The sequence below is a fragment of the Macaca nemestrina genome, chromosome 13 (assembly GCF_043159975.1).
Source record: "Macaca nemestrina isolate mMacNem1 chromosome 13, mMacNem.hap1, whole genome shotgun sequence".
NCBI classification, from domain to species: Eukaryota; Metazoa; Chordata; class Mammalia; order Primates; family Cercopithecidae; genus Macaca; species Macaca nemestrina.
In genome coordinates, this window is record NC_092137.1 from 74,035,193 (window position 1) to 74,058,259 (window position 23,067).

General features: G+C 44.3%; 1 protein-coding gene across 10 annotated transcripts in view; it reads right to left on the bottom strand.

The window, feature by feature from the left end:
* LOC105465276 (dual specificity phosphatase 11) overlaps positions 1-23,067 on the bottom strand; it is a 91,767-nt gene that overhangs the window by 37,487 nt on the left and 31,213 nt on the right. For 5 of the 10 annotated variants that reach the window (XR_011611908.1, XR_011611907.1, XR_011611909.1 and 2 more), the window contains 15 exons: positions 21,747-21,855; positions 20,995-21,100; positions 19,587-19,692; positions 17,318-17,426; positions 16,566-16,671; positions 15,166-15,271; positions 12,893-13,001; positions 12,145-12,250; positions 10,737-10,842; positions 8,468-8,576; positions 7,716-7,821; positions 6,316-6,421; positions 4,047-4,155; positions 3,295-3,400; positions 1,895-2,000 (listed from right to left, as the gene is read on the bottom strand). The gene's annotated coding sequence lies outside the window, so the exon portion shown is untranslated. Of the gene's footprint in view, positions 1-1,894; positions 2,001-3,294; positions 3,401-4,046; positions 4,156-6,315; positions 6,422-7,715; positions 7,822-8,467; positions 8,577-10,736; positions 10,843-12,144; positions 12,251-12,892; positions 13,002-15,165; positions 15,272-16,565; positions 17,273-17,317; positions 17,427-19,586; positions 19,693-20,994; positions 21,721-21,746; positions 21,856-23,067 lie in introns of those variants that run through there. The other 5 variants (XR_011611911.1, XR_011611912.1, XR_011611913.1 and 2 more) reach the window with 3 other exon arrangements.

Genomic DNA, 23,067 nt, shown 5'->3' on the forward strand with positions numbered 1-23,067 from the left:
GGACACACAGCACAACTCACAAAAGTGCTTTCTTCACAGACCCACCTTTAATTTCCTCCACAAAACCCATCAGGTCACCATAGTGCATGATGTTTCAAAATAAACAACAATCATGAGAAAAACATGCAGTATGTCTTACAATGTTGTATTCCTTAAAAATATGTAGAAAAACCAGAGCATTTCAAAGCAATGTACAGGCTGGGCACAGTGGCTCACGCCTGTAATCCCAGCACTTTGCAAGGCTGAGGTGGGAAGATCACCTGAGGTCAGGAGTTTGAGACCAGCCTGGCCAACATGGTGAAACCCTGTCCTTACTCCAGCTACAAAAATTAGCCAGGCATGATGGCGGGCGCCTGTAGTCCCAGCTACTCAGGAGGCTGAGGCAGGAGAATGGCGTGAAGCCAGGAGGTGGAGCTTGCAGTGAACTGAGATCATGCCACTGCACTCCAGCCTGGGCAATAGAGCGAGACTCCCTCTCAAAAAACAAACAAACAAACAAAAAAGCGGCAGTAAATTCATTAATCAGATTCACTGAAATGGTTTTAGAACAACTGTAATTGCTCAACTTAGACGTCCCTCTCCTTTCTCCCCAAGGATATTGTGTATGTACTATATAATTATAAATGCATAGTATTATATAATATGAAATATACCATATAAAATATAAATGTTAGTTAATTATGTGAGTGAACATTTATGAGAAACATTCAGATGATCTCCCTAACATGAGAGCCTGGAGGAAAGTGGGACTATCACGTCTGTCTTGCAGCTTTCACCTCCCCAGAGCTCAGCCACTTAGTGCTGTTGCAGTTTTCCTACCACCTCTGCCAGCCAATCCTGTCTGGTTGGGAATCTGACCTCCCTATTGGCTATGGCAGACCTTTAAACTGCCTGCTTTGTGACATCATTCTGCCACCAAACCTACCACCACCTGGTAGAATCTTGGGGTTTGCTGGGAGTGGCCTGTACATTTGTATCATCGCAAGTGGCCAGTGACCAGTGACCGGTGACCAGTGGCCTTCATACTGGACACATGCACTCGTTGGCTTGAGCCACCCAGACATCCGCTAGTATCGTCTCTTCATCCTTTGTATCTGCAGTTGATGTTTCTTCTTCTCTGACCATGTCAGGTAAAGAAAGAAACTTTTTATAAAGGTTTTCACGAGATTTCTTTCCCCCTAAATTTAGATTCCTTTCCCCCTATAGTTCCAAACAGCTTGGAATAACCGGGAAACTCTTGAAGTAGAAATCTAGAGACTTCATTTCAGTTTTGCCTTTGATATTTACTAGCTGTGTGACTTTAGATAACTTATTCTCATGGAGTCTGTTTCCTCATCTGTTACATTAGGATAATAAATTGGTTATTCCTTCTGGTCCTTTTCTTTTCTAATACTAAGTATTAAAAGGTATACATATACAAAATGAAATCAGAGACTTTCTGAGAGTGTTCATTTCAACAGAAACAGAGAAACACTCGAAGTGGCATAGAAAAGTAGCAATATGTTCTGAGATGTTTCATTTGTAATAGTCTCCCTCCACTAATATTTCTACTTTCCTATTTTAAATTTAGTGACGTTTAGTGATATTTAAATAATATTCAGCCAGGCACGGTGGCTCACACCTGTAATCTCAGCACTTTGGGAGCCCATCTCCCTCACTAATATTTCAACTTTACTCTTTTAATTTTAGTGATGTTTACTGATGTGTAGTGATGCTTTTAATATTCAGTTGGGCGCGGTAGCTCATGCCTGCAATCTCAATGCTTTGGGAGGCTGAGGTGGGTGGATCGCTTGGGCCTGGGAGTTCACAACCAGTCTGGGCAACTGGCAAGACCCTCATATCCACAAAAACTTTAAAAAAATCAGCCAGGGTTGGGGGCATGCCAGCTACTCACGAGGCTGAGGTAGGAGGATCAGAGGACTGCTTGAGCCCAGGAGGTTGAGGCTGCAGTGAGCCATGTTCACACCACTGGACTTCAGTCTGGGCGACAAAGTGAAACCCTATCACAAGCAAACAAACAAACAAAAGTAATATCCACGTTTTGGAGATTCCTATCTAAACTAGGTGGAAAGACAAAATGGAGAGTACTGGGTTATAAGGAGGCAGGTATTCTAGGGTAAGGAATTTGGGATTTTAATTAAAGCAGAAAGTCAGTGTCCCCTACTCCTTCCCCTTGGGATACGCCCTGGAAAATGACAAAATGATTTTAAAAGAAAAAAATATATTTTAAATTTGAAAAAATGTAGAGGGACAAAAGAGTGAAATCTATTCAGAGTAGGGCAAAATGAAGTTGGATTGAATAAATGCTTAGATCAATGGAGTAGGAAGGAAACGCGCTAGAATACAGTCTCCCTAGGAAAGGCCGCTTATCAGAAGTCATATTCAGTCACTTTTTTCTGTTGACTTTTGACTTTTTGAGCATAGTTGACACTTGACAGTTTCTGTTTTTTGTTTTTTGTTTTTTTTGACACGGAGTGTCGCTCTGTCACCCAGGGTGGAGTGCGGTGGCCGGATCTCAGCTCACTGCAAGCTCCGCCTCCCGGGTTCACGCCATTCTCCTGCCTCAGCCTCCCAAATAGCTGGGACTACAGGCGCCCGCCACCTCGCCCGGCTAGTTTTTTGTATTTCTTTTAGGAGAGACGGGGTTTCACCGTTTTAGCCAGGATGGTCTCAATCTCCTGACCTCGTGATCCGCCCGTCTCGGCCTCCCAAAGTGCTGGGATTACAGGCTTGAGCCACCGCGCCCGGCTGACAGTTTTTAATATAAACATTTTAGAAATATGTTTTAGAGGCCGGGAACGGTGGCTTACACCTATAATCCCAGCACTCTGGGAGGCCGAGGTAGGCTGATCACCTGAGGTCAGGAGCGTGAGACAAGCCTGACCAACATGGAGAAATCCCGTCTCTACTAAAAACACAAAATTAGCTGGGCGTAGCGTCACATGCCTGAAATCGCGGCTACTTGAGTGGCTGAGGCAGGAGAATCGCTTGAACCTGAGAGGTGAAGGTTGCAGTGAGCCAAGATCAGGCCATCGCACTCAAGCCTGGGAAATAAGGGCGAAACTCAGCTTCAAAAAAAAAAAAACAGAATGAAAGACATATGCTTTAGAAATGATGCTTCCAGGCGGGCGCGGTGGCTTACACCTGTAATTGCAGCACTTTGGGAGGCTAGGCAGGCGGATCGCCTGAGGTCGGGAGTTGGAGACCAGCCGAGCCAACATGGTGAAAGCCTGTCTCTACTAAAAATATAAAAATCGGCTGGGTGTGGTGGTGTGCACCTGTAATCCTACCTACCTGGGAGGCTGAGGCATGACAATGGCTTGAACCATGGAGGCAGAAGATGCAGTGAGCTGAGATCGTGCCACTGCCCTCCAGCCTAGGCGACAGAGGGAGACTCCATCTAAAAACAAACAAACAAACAAATAAACAAACTAATGATCAATTCAAGTATCTCTAAACGCTTACCACCAAGGAAAATGATTATATCCATAGATTTCCTCCCCTAAACCATCTTAGTCCACACGTAAATCATTAGCAACTCGGCCCTAACTCATTTTATCACAGTTACAAGAGAAGTTGGTGAGAAAAGCACGAACTAGGAAAACAAAACCCAAGGCAATCCAGGTCAGCTTGGGCTGACTGCAGACATCAGTTCCTTATGCCTGGACACACAGCACAACTCACAAAGTGTCTTTTTCACAGATCTCCTCTTTAATTTCCTCCACAAAACCCATCAGGTCACCATAGTGCATGATGTTTCAAAATAAACAACCACTAGGAGAAAACCATGCAGTATGTCTTACAATGTTGTATTCCTTAAAAATATGACAAGAAAAAAACATGTAGAAAAACCAACGCCTTTAAAAGTAATCTACAGGCCGGGCACAGTGGCTCACACCTGTAATCCCAGCACTTTGAGAGGCTGAGGAGGGAAGATCACTTGAGGTCAGGAGTTTGACACCAGCCTGGCCAACATGCTGAAAGCCTATCTTTACTAAAACTATAAAAATCAACTGGGTGTGGTGGGTGTTCACCTGTAATCCTACCTACCTGGGAGGCTGAGGCATGAGAATGGCTTGACCACGGAGGCAGAAGATGCAGTGAGCTGAGATCGTGCCACTGCCCTCCAGCCTAGGCGACAGAGGGAGACTCCATCTAAAAACAAACAAACAAAGAAACAAACAAACAAACGATCAATTCAGGTATCTCTAAAAGCTTACCACCAAGGAAAATGATTATATCCATAGATTTCCTCCCCCAAACCAGCTTAGTCCACAAGTAAATCATTAGCAAATCGGACCTAACTCATTTTATCACAGTTACAAGACAAGTTAGTGAGAAAAGCACGAACTAGGAAAACAAAAACCAACGCAAGCCAGGTCAACTTGGGCTGACTGCAGACATCAGTTCCATAAGACTGGACACACAGCACAACTCACAACAGTGCCTTTTTCACAGATCCCACTCTTTAATTTCCTCTACAAAACCCATCAGGTCACCATAGTGCATGATGTTTCAAAATAAACAACCATCATGAGAAAAACATGCAGTATGTCTTACAATGTTGTATTCCTTAAAAATATGTAGAAAAACCAGAGCATTTCAAAGCAATGTACAGGCTGGGCACAGTGGCTCACGCCTGTAATCCCAGCACTTTGCAAGGCTGAGGTGGGAAGATCACCTGAGGTCAGGAGTTTGAGACCAGCCTGGCCAACATGGTGAAACCCTGTCCTTACTCCAGCTACAAAAATTAGCCAGGCATGATGGCGGGCGCCTGTAGTCCCAGCTACTCAGGAGGCTGAGGCAGGAGAATGGCGTGAAGCCAGGAGGTGGAGCTTGCAGTGAACTGAGATCATGCCACTGCACTCCAGCCTGGGCAATAGAGCGAGACTCCCTCTCAAAAAACAAACAAACAAACAAAAAAGCGGCAGTAAATTCATTAATCAGATTCACTGAAATGGTTTTAGAACAACTGTAATTGCTCAACTTAGACGTCCCTCTCCTTTCTCCCCAAGGATATTGTGTATGTACTATATAATTATAAATGCATAGTATTATATAATATGAAATATACCATATAAAATATAAATGTTAGTTAATTATGTGAGTGAACATTTATGAGAAACATTCAGATGATCTCCCTAACATGAGAGCCTGGAGGAAAGTGGGACTATCACGTCTGTCTTGCAGCTTTCACCTCCCCAGAGCTCAGCCACTTAGTGCTGTTGCAGTTTTCCTACCACCTCTGCCAGCCAATCCTGTCTGGTTGGGAATCTGACCTCCCTATTGGCTATGGCAGACCTTTAAACTGCCTGCTTTGTGACATCATTCTGCCACCAAACCTACCACCACCTGGTAGAATCTTGGGGTTTGCTGGGAGTGGCCTGTACATTTGTATCATCGCAAGTGGCCAGTGACCAGTGACCGGTGACCAGTGGCCTTCATACTGGACACATGCACTCGTTGGCTTGAGCCACCCAGACATCCGCTAGTATCGTCTCTTCATCCTTTGTATCTGCAGTTGATGTTTCTTCTTCTCTGACCATGTCAGGTAAAGAAAGAAACTTTTTATAAAGGTTTTCACGAGATTTCTTTCCCCCTAAATTTAGATTCCTTTCCCCCTATAGTTCCAAACAGCTTGGAATAACCGGGAAACTCTTGAAGTAGAAATCTAGAGACTTCATTTCAGTTTTGCCTTTGATATTTACTAGCTGTGTGACTTTAGAAAACTTATTCTCATGGAGTCTGTTTCCTCATCTGTTACATTAGGATAATAAATTGGTTATTCCTTCTGGTCCTTTTCTTTTCTAATACTAAGTATTAAAAGGTATACATATACAAAATGAAATCAGAGACTTTCTGAGAGTGTTCATTTCAACAGAAACAGAGAAACACTCGAAGTGGCATAGAAAAGTAGCAATATGTTCTGAGATGTTTCATTTGTAATAGTCTCCCTCCACTAATATTTCTACTTTCCTATTTTAAATTTAGTGACGTTTAGTGATATTTAAATAATATTCAGCCAGGCACGGTGGCTCACACCTGTAATCTCAGCACTTTGGGAGCCCATCTCCCTCACTAATATTTCAACTTTACTCTTTTAATTTTAGTGATGTTTACTGATGTGTAGTGATGCTTTTAATATTCAGTTGGGCGCGGTAGCTCATGCCTGCAATCTCAATGCTTTGGGAGGCTGAGGTGGGTGGATCGCTTGGGCCTGGGAGTTCACAACCAGTCTGGGCAACTGGCAAGACCCTCATATCCACAAAAACTTTAAAAAAATCAGCCAGGGTTGGGGGCATGCCAGCTACTCACGAGGCTGAGGTAGGAGGATCAGAGGACTGCTTGAGCCCAGGAGGTTGAGGCTGCAGTGAGCCATGTTCACACCACTGGACTTCAGTCTGGGCGACAAAGTGAAACCCTATCACAAGCAAACAAACAAACAAAAGTAATATCCACGTTTTGGAGATTCCTATCTAAACTAGGTGGAAAGACAAAATGGAGAGTACTGGGTTATAAGGAGGCAGGTATTCTAGGGTAAGGAATTTGGGATTTTAATTAAAGCAGAAAGTCAGTGTCCCCTACTCCTTCCCCTTGGGATACGCCCTGGAAAATGACAAAATGATTTTAAAAGAAAAAAATATATTTTAAATTTGAAAAAATGTAGAGGGACAAAAGAGTGAAATCTATTCAGAGTAGGGCAAAATGAAGTTGGATTGAATAAATGCTTAGATCAATGGAGTAGGAAGGAAACGCGCTAGAATACAGTCTCCCTAGGAAAGGCCGCTTATCAGAAGTCATATTCAGTCACTTTTTTCTGTTGACTTTTGACTTTTTGAGCATAGTTGACACTTGACAGTTTCTGTTTTTTGTTTTTTGTTTTTTTTGACACGGAGTGTCGCTCTGTCACCCAGGGTGGAGTGCGGTGGCCGGATCTCAGCTCACTGCAAGCTCCGCCTCCCGGGTTCACGCCATTCTCCTGCCTCAGCCTCCCAAATAGCTGGGACTACAGGCGCCCGCCACCTCGCCCGGCTAGTTTTTTGTATTTCTTTTAGGAGAGACGGGGTTTCACCGTTTTAGCCAGGATGGTCTCAATCTCCTGACCTCGTGATCCGCCCGTCTCGGCCTCCCAAAGTGCTGGGATTACAGGCTTGAGCCACCGCGCCCGGCTGACAGTTTTTAATATAAACATTTTAGAAATATGTTTTAGAGGCCGGGAACGGTGGCTTACACCTATAATCCCAGCACTCTGGGAGGCCGAGGTAGGCTGATCACCTGAGGTCAGGAGCGTGAGACAAGCCTGACCAACATGGAGAAATCCCGTCTCTACTAAAAACACAAAATTAGCTGGGCGTAGCGTCACATGCCTGAAATCGCGGCTACTTGAGTGGCTGAGGCAGGAGAATCGCTTGAACCTGAGAGGTGAAGGTTGCAGTGAGCCAAGATCAGGCCATCGCACTCAAGCCTGGGAAATAAGGGCGAAACTCAGCTTCAAAAAAAAAAAAACAGAATGAAAGACATATGCTTTAGAAATGATGCTTCCAGGCGGGCGCGGTGGCTTACACCTGTAATTGCAGCACTTTGGGAGGCTAGGCAGGCGGATCGCCTGAGGTCGGGAGTTGGAGACCAGCCGAGCCAACATGGTGAAAGCCTGTCTCTACTAAAAATATAAAAATCGGCTGGGTGTGGTGGTGTGCACCTGTAATCCTACCTACCTGGGAGGCTGAGGCATGACAATGGCTTGAACCATGGAGGCAGAAGATGCAGTGAGCTGAGATCGTGCCACTGCCCTCCAGCCTAGGCGACAGAGGGAGACTCCATCTAAAAACAAACAAACAAACAAATAAACAAACTAATGATCAATTCAAGTATCTCTAAACGCTTACCACCAAGGAAAATGATTATATCCATAGATTTCCTCCCCTAAACCATCTTAGTCCACACGTAAATCATTAGCAACTCGGCCCTAACTCATTTTATCACAGTTACAAGAGAAGTTGGTGAGAAAAGCACGAACTAGGAAAACAAAACCCAAGGCAATCCAGGTCAGCTTGGGCTGACTGCAGACATCAGTTCCTTATGCCTGGACACACAGCACAACTCACAAAGTGTCTTTTTCACAGATCTCCTCTTTAATTTCCTCCACAAAACCCATCAGGTCACCATAGTGCATGATGTTTCAAAATAAACAACCACTAGGAGAAAACCATGCAGTATGTCTTACAATGTTGTATTCCTTAAAAATATGACAAGAAAAAAACATGTAGAAAAACCAACGCCTTTAAAAGTAATCTACAGGCCGGGCACAGTGGCTCACACCTGTAATCCCAGCACTTTGAGAGGCTGAGGAGGGAAGATCACTTGAGGTCAGGAGTTTGACACCAGCCTGGCCAACATGCTGAAAGCCTATCTTTACTAAAACTATAAAAATCAACTGGGTGTGGTGGGTGTTCACCTGTAATCCTACCTACCTGGGAGGCTGAGGCATGAGAATGGCTTGACCACGGAGGCAGAAGATGCAGTGAGCTGAGATCGTGCCACTGCCCTCCAGCCTAGGCGACAGAGGGAGACTCCATCTAAAAACAAACAAACAAAGAAACAAACAAACAAACGATCAATTCAGGTATCTCTAAAAGCTTACCACCAAGGAAAATGATTATATCCATAGATTTCCTCCCCCAAACCAGCTTAGTCCACAAGTAAATCATTAGCAAATCGGACCTAACTCATTTTATCACAGTTACAAGACAAGTTAGTGAGAAAAGCACGAACTAGGAAAACAAAAACCAACGCAAGCCAGGTCAACTTGGGCTGACTGCAGACATCAGTTCCATAAGACTGGACACACAGCACAACTCACAACAGTGCCTTTTTCACAGATCCCACTCTTTAATTTCCTCTACAAAACCCATCAGGTCACCATAGTGCATGATGTTTCAAAATAAACAACCATCATGAGAAAAACATGCAGTATGTCTTACAATGTTGTATTCCTTAAAAATATGTAGAAAAACCAGAGCATTTCAAAGCAATGTACAGGCTGGGCACAGTGGCTCACGCCTGTAATCCCAGCACTTTGCAAGGCTGAGGTGGGAAGATCACCTGAGGTCAGGAGTTTGAGACCAGCCTGGCCAACATGGTGAAACCCTGTCCTTACTCCAGCTACAAAAATTAGCCAGGCATGATGGCGGGCGCCTGTAGTCCCAGCTACTCAGGAGGCTGAGGCAGGAGAATGGCGTGAAGCCAGGAGGTGGAGCTTGCAGTGAACTGAGATCATGCCACTGCACTCCAGCCTGGGCAATAGAGCGAGACTCCCTCTCAAAAAACAAACAAACAAACAAAAAAGCGGCAGTAAATTCATTAATCAGATTCACTGAAATGGTTTTAGAACAACTGTAATTGCTCAACTTAGACGTCCCTCTCCTTTCTCCCCAAGGATATTGTGTATGTACTATATAATTATAAATGCATAGTATTATATAATATGAAATATACCATATAAAATATAAATGTTAGTTAATTATGTGAGTGAACATTTATGAGAAACATTCAGATGATCTCCCTAACATGAGAGCCTGGAGGAAAGTGGGACTATCACGTCTGTCTTGCAGCTTTCACCTCCCCAGAGCTCAGCCACTTAGTGCTGTTGCAGTTTTCCTACCACCTCTGCCAGCCAATCCTGTCTGGTTGGGAATCTGACCTCCCTATTGGCTATGGCAGACCTTTAAACTGCCTGCTTTGTGACATCATTCTGCCACCAAACCTACCACCACCTGGTAGAATCTTGGGGTTTGCTGGGAGTGGCCTGTACATTTGTATCATCGCAAGTGGCCAGTGACCAGTGACCGGTGACCAGTGGCCTTCATACTGGACACATGCACTCGTTGGCTTGAGCCACCCAGACATCCGCTAGTATCGTCTCTTCATCCTTTGTATCTGCAGTTGATGTTTCTTCTTCTCTGACCATGTCAGGTAAAGAAAGAAACTTTTTATAAAGGTTTTCACGAGATTTCTTTCCCCCTAAATTTAGATTCCTTTCCCCCTATAGTTCCAAACAGCTTGGAATAACCGGGAAACTCTTGAAGTAGAAATCTAGAGACTTCATTTCAGTTTTGCCTTTGATATTTACTAGCTGTGTGACTTTAGAAAACTTATTCTCATGGAGTCTGTTTCCTCATCTGTTACATTAGGATAATAAATTGGTTATTCCTTCTGGTCCTTTTCTTTTCTAATACTAAGTATTAAAAGGTATACATATACAAAATGAAATCAGAGACTTTCTGAGAGTGTTCATTTCAACAGAAACAGAGAAACACTCGAAGTGGCATAGAAAAGTAGCAATATGTTCTGAGATGTTTCATTTGTAATAGTCTCCCTCCACTAATATTTCTACTTTCCTATTTTAAATTTAGTGACGTTTAGTGATATTTAAATAATATTCAGCCAGGCACGGTGGCTCACACCTGTAATCTCAGCACTTTGGGAGCCCATCTCCCTCACTAATATTTCAACTTTACTCTTTTAATTTTAGTGATGTTTACTGATGTGTAGTGATGCTTTTAATATTCAGTTGGGCGCGGTAGCTCATGCCTGCAATCTCAATGCTTTGGGAGGCTGAGGTGGGTGGATCGCTTGGGCCTGGGAGTTCACAACCAGTCTGGGCAACTGGCAAGACCCTCATATCCACAAAAACTTTAAAAAAATCAGCCAGGGTTGGGGGCATGCCAGCTACTCACGAGGCTGAGGTAGGAGGATCAGAGGACTGCTTGAGCCCAGGAGGTTGAGGCTGCAGTGAGCCATGTTCACACCACTGGACTTCAGTCTGGGCGACAAAGTGAAACCCTATCACAAGCAAACAAACAAACAAAAGTAATATCCACGTTTTGGAGATTCCTATCTAAACTAGGTGGAAAGACAAAATGGAGAGTACTGGGTTATAAGGAGGCAGGTATTCTAGGGTAAGGAATTTGGGATTTTAATTAAAGCAGAAAGTCAGTGTCCCCTACTCCTTCCCCTTGGGATACGCCCTGGAAAATGACAAAATGATTTTAAAAGAAAAAAATATATTTTAAATTTGAAAAAATGTAGAGGGACAAAAGAGTGAAATCTATTCAGAGTAGGGCAAAATGAAGTTGGATTGAGTAAATGCTTAGATCAATGGAGTAGGAAGGAAACGCGCTAGAATACAGTGTCCCTAGGAAAGGCCGCTTATCAGAAGTCATATTCAGTCACTTTTTTCTGTTGACTTTTGACTTTTTGAGCATAGTTGACACTTGACAGTTTCTTTTTTTTGTTTTTTGTTTTTTGTTTTTTTTGACACGGAGTGTCGCTCTGTCACCCAGGGTGGAGTGCGGTGGCCGGATCTCAGCTCACTGCAAGCTCCGCCTCCCGGGTTCACGCCATTCTCCTGCCTCAGCCTCCCAAATAGCTGGGACTACAGGCGCCCGCCACCTCGCCCGGCTAGTTTTTTGTATTTCTTTTAGGAGAGACGGGGTTTCACCGTGTTAGCCAGGATGGTCTCGATCTCCTGACCTCGTGATCCGCCCGTCTCGGCCTCCCAAAGTGCTGGGATTACAGGCTTGAGCCACCGCGCCCGGCTGACAGTTTTTAATATAAACATTTTAGAAATATGTTTTAGAGGCCGGGAACGGTGGCTTACACCTATAATCCCAGCACTCTGGGAGGCCGAGGTAGGCTGATCACCTGAGGTCAGGAGCGTGAGACAAGCCTGACCAACATGGAGAAATCCCGTCTCTACTAAAAACACAAAATTAGCTGGGCGTAGCGTCACATGCCTGAAATCGCGGCTACTTGAGTGGCTGAGGCAGGAGAATCGCTTGAACCTGAGAGGTGAAGGTTGCAGTGAGCCAAGATCAGGCCATCGCACTCAAGCCTGGGAAATAAGGGCGAAACTCAGCTTCAAAAAAAAAAAAAACAGAATGAAAGACATATGCTTTAGAAATGATGCTTCCAGGCGGGCGCGGTGGCTTACACCTGTAATTGCAGCACTTTGGGAGGCTAGGCAGGCGGATCGCCTGAGGTCGGGAGTTGGAGACCAGCCGAGCCAACATGGTGAAAGCCTGTCTCTACTAAAAATATAAAAATCGGCTGGGTGTGGTGGTGTGCACCTGTAATCCTACCTACCTGGGAGGCTGAGGCATGACAATGGCTTGAACCATGGAGGCAGAAGATGCAGTGAGCTGAGATCGTGCCACTGCCCTCCAGCCTAGGCGACAGAGGGAGACTCCATCTAAAAACAAACAAACAAATAAACAAACTAATGATCAATTCAAGTATCTCTAAACGCTTACCACCAAGGAAAATGATTATATCCATAGATTTCCTCCCCTAAACCATCTTAGTCCACACGTAAATCATTAGCAACTCGGCCCTAACTCATTTTATCACAGTTACAAGAGAAGTTGGTGAGAAAAGCACGAACTAGGAAAACAAAACCCAAGGCAATCCAGGTCAGCTTGGGCTGACTGCAGACATCAGTTCCTTATGCCTGGACACACAGCACAACTCACAAAGTGTCTTTTTCACAGATCTCCTCTTTAATTTCCTCCACAAAACCCATCAGGTCACCATAGTGCATGATGTTTCAAAATAAACAACCACTAGGAGAAAACCATGCAGTATGTCTTACAATGTTGTATTCCTTAAAAATATGACAAGAAAAAAACATGTAGAAAAACCAACGCCTTTAAAAGTAATCTACAGGCCGGGCACAGTGGCTCACACCTGTAATCCCAGCACTTTGAGAGGCTGAGGAGGGAAGATCACTTGAGGTCAGGAGTTTGACACCAGCCTGGCCAACATGCTGAAAGCCTATCTTTACTAAAACTATAAAAATCAGCTGGGTGTGGTGGGTGTTCACCTGTAATCCTACCTACCTGGGAGGCTGAGGCATGAGAATGGCTTGACCACGGAGGCAGAAGATGCAGTGAGCTGAGATCGTGCCACTGCCCTCCAGCCTAGGCGACAGAGGGAGACTCCATCTAAAAACAAACAAACAAAGAAACAAATAAGCAATCTAAGGATCAATTCAGGTATCTCTAAAAGCTTACCACCAAGGAAAATGATTATATCCATAGATTTCCTCCCCCAAACCAGCTTAGTCCACAAGTAAATCATTAGCAAATCGGACCTAACTCATTTTATCACAGTTACAAGACAAGTTAGTGAGAAAAGCACGAACTAGGAAAACAAAAACCAACGCAAGCCAGGTCAACTTGGGCTGACTGCAGACATCAGTTCCATAAGACTGGACACACAGCACAACTCACAACAGTGCCTTTTTCACAGATCCCACTCTTTAATTTCCTCTACAAAACCCATCAGGTCACCATAGTGCATGATGTTTCAAAATAAACAACCATCATGAGAAAAACATGCAGTATGTCTTACAATGTTGTATTCCTTAAAAATATGTAGAAAAACCAGAGCATTTCAAAGCAATGTACAGGCTGGGCACAGTGGCTCACGCCTGTAATCCCAGCACTTTGCAAGGCTGAGGTGGGAAGATCACCTGAGGTCAGGAGTTTGAGACCAGCCTGGCCAACATGGTGAAACCCTGTCCTTACTCCAGCTACAAAAATTAGCCAGGCATGATGGCGGGCGCCTGTAGTCCCAGCTACTCAGGAGGCTGAGGCAGGAGAATGGCGTGAAGCCAGGAGGTGGAGCTTGCAGTGAACTGAGATCATGCCACTGCACTCCAGCCTGGGCAATAGAGCGAGACTCCCTCTCAAAAAACAAACAAACAAACAAAAAAGCGGCAGTAAATTCATTAATCAGATTCACTGAAATGGTTTTAGAACAACTGTAATTGCTCAACTTAGACGTCCCTCTCCTTTCTCCCCAAGGATATTGTGTATGTACTATATAATTATAAATGCATAGTATTATATAATATGAAATATACCATATAAAATATAAATGTTAGTTAATTATGTGAGTGAACATTTATGAGAAACATTCAGATGATCTCCCTAACATGAGAGCCTGGAGGAAAGTGGGACTATCACGTCTGTCTTGCAGCTTTCACCTCCCCAGAGCTCAGCCACTTAGTGCTGTTGCAGTTTTCCTACCACCTCTGCCAGCCAATCCTGTCTGGTTGGGAATCTGACCTCCCTATTGGCTATGGCAGACCTTTAAACTGCCTGCTTTGTGACATCATTCTGCCACCAAACCTACCACCACCTGGTAGAATCTTGGGGTTTGCTGGGAGTGGCCTGTACATTTGTATCATCGCAAGTGGCCAGTGACCAGTGACCGGTGACCAGTGGCCTTCATACTGGACACATGCACTCGTTGGCTTGAGCCACCCAGACATCCGCTAGTATCGTCTCTTCATCCTTTGTATCTGCAGTTGATGTTTCTTCTTCTCTGACCATGTCAGGTAAAGAAAGAAACTTTTTATAAAGGTTTTCACGAGATTTCTTTCCCCCTAAATTTAGATTCCTTTCCCCCTATAGTTCCAAACAGCTTGGAATAACCGGGAAACTCTTGAAGTAGAAATCTAGAGACTTCATTTCAGTTTTGCCTTTGATATTTACTAGCTGTGTGACTTTAGAAAACTTATTCTCATGGAGTCTGTTTCCTCATCTGTTACATTAGGATAATAAATTGGTTATTCCTTCTGGTCCTTTTCTTTTCTAATACTAAGTATTAAAAGGTATACATATACAAAATGAAATCAGAGACTTTCTGAGAGTGTTCATTTCAACAGAAACAGAGAAACACTCGAAGTGGCATAGAAAAGTAGCAATATGTTCTGAGATGTTTCATTTGTAATAGTCTCCCTCCACTAATATTTCTACTTTCCTATTTTAAATTTAGTGACGTTTAGTGATATTTAAATAATATTCAGCCAGGCACGGTGGCTCACACCTGTAATCTCAGCACTTTGGGAGCCCATCTCCCTCACTAATATTTCAACTTTACTCTTTTAATTTTAGTGATGTTTACTGATGTGTAGTGATGCTTTTAATATTCAGTTGGGCGCGGTAGCTCATGCCTGCAATCTCAATGCTTTGGGAGGCTGAGGTGGGTGGATCGCTTGGGCCTGGGAGTTCACAACCAGTCTGGGCAACTGGCAAGACCCTCATATCCACAAAAACTTTAAAAAAATCAGCCAGGGTTGGGGGCATGCCAGCTACTCACGAGGCTGAGGTAGGAGGATCAGAGGACTGCTTGAGCCCAGGAGGTTGAGGCTGCAGTGAGCCATGTTCACACCACTGGACTTCAGTCTGGGCGACAAAGTGAAACCCTATCACAAGCAAACAAACAAACAAAAGTAATATCCACGTTTTGGAGATTCCTATCTAAACTAGGTGGAAAGACAAAATGGAGAGTACTGGGTTATAAGGAGGCAGGTATTCTAGGGTAAGGAATTTGGGATTTTAATTAAAGCAGAAAGTCAGTGTCCCCTACTCCTTCCCCTTGGGATACGCCCTGGAAAATGACAAAATGATTTTAAAAGAAAAAAATATATTTTAAATTTGAAAAAATGTAGAGGGACAAAAGAGTGAAATCTATTCAGAGTAGGGCAAAATGAAGTTGGATTGAATAAATGCTTAGATCAATGGAGTAGGAAGGAAACGCGCTAGAATACAGTCTCCCTAGGAAAGGCCGCTTATCAGAAGTCATATTCAGTCACTTTTTTCTGTTGACTTTTGACTTTTTGAGCATAGTTGACACTTGACAGTTTCTGTTTTTTGTTTTTTGTTTTTTTTGACACGGAGTGTCGCTCTGTCACCCAGGGTGGAGTGCGGTGGCCGGATCTCAGCTCACTGCAAGCTCCGCCTCCCGGGTTCACGCCATTCTCCTGCCTCAGCCTCCCAAATAGCTGGGACTACAGGCGCCCGCCACCTCGCCCGGCTAGTTTTTTGTATTTCTTTTAGGAGAGACGGGGTTTCACCGTTTTAGCCAGGATGGTCTCAATCTCCTGACCTCGTGATCCGCCCGTCTCGGCCTCCCAAAGTGCTGGGATTACAGGCTTGAGCCACCGCGCCCGGCTGACAGTTTTTAATATAAACATTTTAGAAATATGTTTTAGAGGCCGGGAACGGTGGCTTACACCTATAATCCCAGCACTCTGGGAGGCCGAGGTAGGCTGATCACCTGAGGTCAGGAGCGTGAGACAAGCCTGACCAACATGGAGAAATCCCGTCTCTACTAAAAACACAAAATTAGCTGGGCGTAGCGTCACATGCCTGAAATCGCGGCTACTTGAGTGGCTGAGGCAGGAGAATCGCTTGAACCTGAGAGGTGAAGGTTGCAGTGAGCCAAGATCAGGCCATCGCACTCAAGCCTGGGAAATAAGGGCGAAACTCAGCTTCAAAAAAAAAAAAACAGAATGAAAGACATATGCTTTAGAAATGATGCTTCCAGGCGGGCGCGGTGGCTTACACCTGTAATTGCAGCACTTTGGGAGGCTAGGCAGGCGGATCGCCTGAGGTCGGGAGTTGGAGACCAGCCGAGCCAACATGGTGAAAGCCTGTCTCTACTAAAAATATAAAAATCGGCTGGGTGTGGTGGTGTGCACCTGTAATCCTACCTACCTGGGAGGCTGAGGCATGACAATGGCTTGAACCATGGAGGCAGAAGATGCAGTGAGCTGAGATCGTGCCACTGCCCTCCAGCCTAGGCGACAGAGGGAGACTCCATCTAAAAACAAACAAACAAACAAATAAACAAACTAATGATCAATTCAAGTATCTCTAAACGCTTACCACCAAGGAAAATGATTATATCCATAGATTTCCTCCCCTAAACCATCTTAGTCCACACGTAAATCATTAGCAACTCGGCCCTAACTCATTTTATCACAGTTACAAGAGAAGTTGGTGAGAAAAGCACGAACTAGGAAAACAAAACCCAAGGCAATCCAGGTCAGCTTGGGCTGACTGCAGACATCAGTTCCTTATGCCTGGACACACAGCACAACTCACAAAGTGTCTTTTTCACAGATCTCCTCTTTAATTTCCTCCACAAAACCCATCAGGTCACCATAGTGCATGATGTTTCAAAATAAACAACCACTAGGAGAAAACCATGCAGTATGTCTTACAATGTTGTATTCCTTAAAAATATGACAAGAAAAAAACATGTAGAAAAACCAACGCCTTTAAAAGTAATCTACAGGCCGGGCACAGTGGCTCACACCTGTAATCCCAGCACTTTGAGAGGCTGAGGAGGGAAGATCACTTGAGGTCAGGAGTTTGACACCAGCCTGGCCAACATGCTGAAAGCCTATCTTTACTAAAACTATAAAAATCAACTGGGTGTGGTGGGTGTTCACCTGTAATCCTACCTACCTGGGAGGCTGAGGCATGAGAATGGCTTGACCACGGAGGCAGAAGATGCAGTGAGCTGAGATCGTGCCACTGCCCTCCAGCCTAGGCGACAGAGGGAGACTCCATCTAAAAACAAACAAACAAAGAAACAAACAAACAAACGATCAATTCAGGTATCTCTAAAAGCTTACCACCAAGGAAAATGATTATATCCATAGATTTCCTCCCCCAAACCAGCTTAGTCCACAAGTAAATCATTAGCAAATCGGACCTAACTCATTTTATCACAGTTACAAGACAAGTTAGTGAGAAAAGCACGAACTAGGAAAACAAAAACCAACGCAAGCCAGGTCAACTTGGGCTGACTGCAGACATCAGTTCCATAAGACTGGACACACAGCACAACTCACAACAGTGCCTTTTTCACAGATCCCACTCTTTAATTTCCTCTACAAAACCCATCAGGTCACCATAGTGCATGATGTTTCAAAATAAACAACCATCATGAGAAAAACATGCAGTATGTCTTACAATGTTGTATTCCTTAAAAATATGTAGAAAAACCAGAGCATTTCAAAGCAATGTACAGGCTGGGCACAGTGGCTCACGCCTGTAATCCCAGCACTTTGCAAGGCTGAGGTGGGAAGATCACCTGAGGTCAGGAGTTTGAGACCAGCCTGGCCAACATGGTGAAACCCTGTCCTTACTCCAGCTACAAAAATTAGCCAGGCATGATGGCGGGCGCCTGTAGTCCCAGCTACTCAGGAGGCTGAGGCAGGAGAATGGCGTGAAGCCAGGAGGTGGAGCTTGCAGTGAACTGAGATCATGCCACTGCACTCCAGCCTGGGCAATAGAGCGAGACTCCCTCTCAAAAAACAAACAAACAAACAAAAAAGCGGCAGTAAATTCATTAATCAGATTCACTGAAATGGTTTTAGAACAACTGTAATTGCTCAACTTAGACGTCCCTCTCCTTTCTCCCCAAGGATATTGTGTATGTACTATATAATTATAAATGCATAGTATTATATAATATGAAATATACCATATAAAATATAAATGTTAGTTAATTATGTGAGTGAACATTTATGAGAAACATTCAGATGATCTCCCTAACATGAGAGCCTGGAGGAAAGTGGGACTATCACGTCTGTCTTGCAGCTTTCACCTCCCCAGAGCTCAGCCACTTAGTGCTGTTGCAGTTTTCCTACCACCTCTGCCAGCCAATCCTGTCTGGTTGGGAATCTGACCTCCCTATTGGCTATGGCAGACCTTTAAACTGCCTGCTTTGTGACATCATTCTGCCACCAAACCTACCACCACCTGGTAGAATCTTGGGGTTTGCTGGGAGTGGCCTGTACATTTGTATCATCGCAAGTGGCCAGTGACCAGTGACCGGTGACCAGTGGCCTTCATACTGGACACATGCACTCGTTGGCTTGAGCCACCCAGACATCCGCTAGTATCGTCTCTTCATCCTTTGTATCTGCAGTTGATGTTTCTTCTTCTCTGACCATGTCAGGTAAAGAAAGAAACTTTTTATAAAGGTTTTCACGAGATTTCTTTCCCCCTAAATTTAGATTCCTTTCCCCCTATAGTTCCAAACAGCTTGGAATAACCGGGAAACTCTTGAAGTAGAAATCTAGAGACTTCATTTCAGTTTTGCCTTTGATATTTACTAGCTGTGTGACTTTAGAAAACTTATTCTCATGGAGTCTGTTTCCTCATCTGTTACATTAGGATAATAAATTGGTTATTCCTTCTGGTCCTTTTCTTTTCTAATACTAAGTATTAAAAGGTATACATATACAAAATGAAATCAGAGACTTTCTGAGAGTGTTCATTTCAACAGAAACAGAGAAACACTCGAAGTGGCATAGAAAAGTAGCAATATGTTCTGAGATGTTTCATTTGTAATAGTCTCCCTCCACTAATATTTCTACTTTCCTATTTTAAATTTAGTGACGTTTAGTGATATTTAAATAATATTCAGCCAGGCACGGTGGCTCACACCTGTAATCTCAGCACTTTGGGAGCCCATCTCCCTCACTAATATTTCAACTTTACTCTTTTAATTTTAGTGATGTTTACTGATGTGTAGTGATGCTTTTAATATTCAGTTGGGCGCGGTAGCTCATGCCTGCAATCTCAATGCTTTGGGAGGCTGAGGTGGGTGGATCGCTTGGGCCTGGGAGTTCACAACCAGTCTGGGCAACTGGCAAGACCCTCATATCCACAAAAACTTTAAAAAAATCAGCCAGGGTTGGGGGCATGCCAGCTACTCACGAGGCTGAGGTAGGAGGATCAGAGGACTGCTTGAGCCCAGGAGGTTGAGGCTGCAGTGAGCCATGTTCACACCACTGGACTTCAGTCTGGGCGACAAAGTGAAACCCTATCACAAGCAAACAAACAAACAAAAGTAATATCCACGTTTTGGAGATTCCTATCTAAACTAGGTGGAAAGACAAAATGGAGAGTACTGGGTTATAAGGAGGCAGGTATTCTAGGGTAAGGAATTTGGGATTTTAATTAAAGCAGAAAGTCAGTGTCCCCTACTCCTTCCCCTTGGGATACGCCCTGGAAAATGACAAAATGATTTTAAAAGAAAAAAATATATTTTAAATTTGAAAAAATGTAGAGGGACAAAAGAGTGAAATCTATTCAGAGTAGGGCAAAATGAAGTTGGATTGAGTAAATGCTTAGATCAATGGAGTAGGAAGGAAACGCGCTAGAATACAGTGTCCCTAGGAAAGGCCGCTTATCAGAAGTCATATTCAGTCACTTTTTTCTGTTGACTTTTGACTTTTTGAGCATAGTTGACACTTGACAGTTTCTTTTTTTTGTTTTTTGTTTTTTGTTTTTTTTGACACGGAGTGTCGCTCTGTCACCCAGGGTGGAGTGCGGTGGCCGGATCTCAGCTCACTGCAAGCTCCGCCTCCCGGGTTCACGCCATTCTCCTGCCTCAGCCTCCCAAATAGCTGGGACTACAGGCGCCCGCCACCTCGCCCGGCTAGTTTTTTGTATTTCTTTTAGGAGAGACGGGGTTTCACCGTGTTAGCCAGGATGGTCTCGATCTCCTGACCTCGTGATCCGCCCGTCTCGGCCTCCCAAAGTGCTGGGATTACAGGCTTGAGCCACCGCGCCCGGCTGACAGTTTTTAATATAAACATTTTAGAAATATGTTTTAGAGGCCGGGAACGGTGGCTTACACCTATAATCCCAGCACTCTGGGAGGCCGAGGTAGGCTGATCACCTGAGGTCAGGAGCGTGAGACAAGCCTGACCAACATGGAGAAATCCCGTCTCTACTAAAAACACAAAATTAGCTGGGCGTAGCGTCACATGCCTGAAATCGCGGCTACTTGAGTGGCTGAGGCAGGAGAATCGCTTGAACCTGAGAGGTGAAGGTTGCAGTGAGCCAAGATCAGGCCATCGCACTCAAGCCTGGGAAATAAGGGCGAAACTCAGCTTCAAAAAAAAAAAAAACAGAATGAAAGACATATGCTTTAGAAATGATGCTTCCAGGCGGGTGCGGTGGCTTACACCTGTAATTGCAGCACTTTGGGAGGCTAGGCAGGCGGATCGCCTGAGGTCGGGAGTTGGAGACCAGCCGAGCCAACATGGTGAAAGCCTGTCTCTACTAAAAATATAAAAATCGGCTGGGTGTGGTGGTGTGCACCTGTAATCCTACCTACCTGGGAGGCTGAGGCATGACAATGGCTTGAACCATGGAGGCAGAAGATGCAGTGAGCTGAGATCGTGCCACTGCCCTCCAGCCTAGGCGACAGAGGGAGACTCCATCTAAAAACAAACAAACAAACAAATAAACAAACTAATGATCAATTCAAGTATCTCTAAACGCTTACCACCAAGGAAAATGATTATATCCATAGATTTCCTCCCCTAAACCATCTTAGTCCACACGTAAATCATTAGCAACTCGGCCCTAACTCATTTTATCACAGTTACAAGAGAAGTTGGTGAGAAAAGCACGAACTAGGAAAACAAAACCCAAGGCAATCCAGGTCAGCTTGGGCTGACTGCAGACATCAGTTCCTTATGCCTGGACACACAGCACAACTCACAAAGTGTCTTTTTCACAGATCTCCTCTTTAATTTCCTCCACAAAACCCATCAGGTCACCATAGTGCATGATGTTTCAAAATAAACAACCACTAGGAGAAAACCATGCAGTATGTCTTACAATGTTGTATTCCTTAAAAATATGACAAGAAAAAAACATGTAGAAAAACCAACGCCTTTAAAAGTAATCTACAGGCCGGGCACAGTGGCTCACACCTGTAATCCCAGCACTTTGAGAGGCTGAGGAGGGAAGATCACTTGAGGTCAGGAGTTTGACACCAGCCTGGCCAACATGCTGAAAGCCTATCTTTACTAAAACTATAAAAATCAGCTGGGTGTGGTGGGTGTTCACCTGTAATCCTACCTACCTGGGAGGCTGAGGCATGAGAATGGCTTGACCACGGAGGCAGAAGATGCAGTGAGCTGAGATCGTGCCACTGCCCTCCAGCCTAGGCGACAGAGGGAGACTCCATCTAAAAACAAACAAACAAAGAAACAAATAAGCAATCTAAGGATCAATTCAGGTATCTCTAAAAGCTTACCACCAAGGAAAATGATTATATCCATAGATTTCCTCCCCCAAACCAGCTTAGTCCACAAGTAAATCATTAGCAACTCGGCCCTAACTCATTTTGTCACAGTTACAAGAGAAGTTAGTGAGAAAAGCACGAACTAGGAAAACAAAAACCAACGCAAGCCAGGTCAACTTGGGCTGACTGCAGACATCAGTTCCTTAAGACTGGACACACAGCACAACTCACAAAAGTGCTTTCTTCACAGACCCACCTTTAATTTCCTCCACAAAACCCATCAGGTCACCATAGTGCATGATGTTTCAAAATAAACAACCATCATGAGAAAAACATGCAGTATGTCTTACAATGTTGTATTCCTTAAAAATATGTAGAAAAACCAGAGCATTTCAAAGCAATGTACAGGCTGGGCACAGTGGCTCACGCCTGTAATCCCAGCACTTTGCAAGGCTGAGGTGGGAAGATCACCTGAGGTCAGGAGTTTGAGACCAGCCTGGCCAACATGGTGAAACCCTGTCCTTACTCCAGCTACAAAAATTAGCCAGGCATGATGGCGGGCGCCTGTAGTCCCAGCTACTCAGGAGGCTGAGGCAGGAGAATGGCGTGAAGCCAGGAGGTGGAGCTTGCAGTGAACTGAGATCATGCCACTGCACTCCAGCCTGGGCAATAGAGCGAGACTCCCTCTCAAAAAACAAACAAACAAACAAAAAAGCGGCAGTAAATTCATTAATCAGATTCACTGAAATGGTTTTAGAACAACTGTAATTGCTCAACTTAGACGTCCCTCTCCTTTCTCCCCAAGGATATTGTGTATGTACTATATAATTATAAATGCATAGTATTATATAATATGAAATATACCATATAAAATATAAATGTTAGTTAATTATGTGAGTGAACATTTATGAGAAACATTCAGATGATCTCCCTAACATGAGAGCCTGGAGGAAAGTGGGACTATCACGTCTGTCTTGCAGCTTTCACCTCCCCAGAGCTCAGCCACTTAGTGCTGTTGCAGTTTTCCTACCACCTCTGCCAGCCAATCCTGTCTGGTTGGGAATCTGACCTCCCTATTGGCTATGGCAGACCTTTAAACTGCCTGCTTTGTGACATCATTCTGCCACCAAACCTACCACCACCTGGTAGAATCTT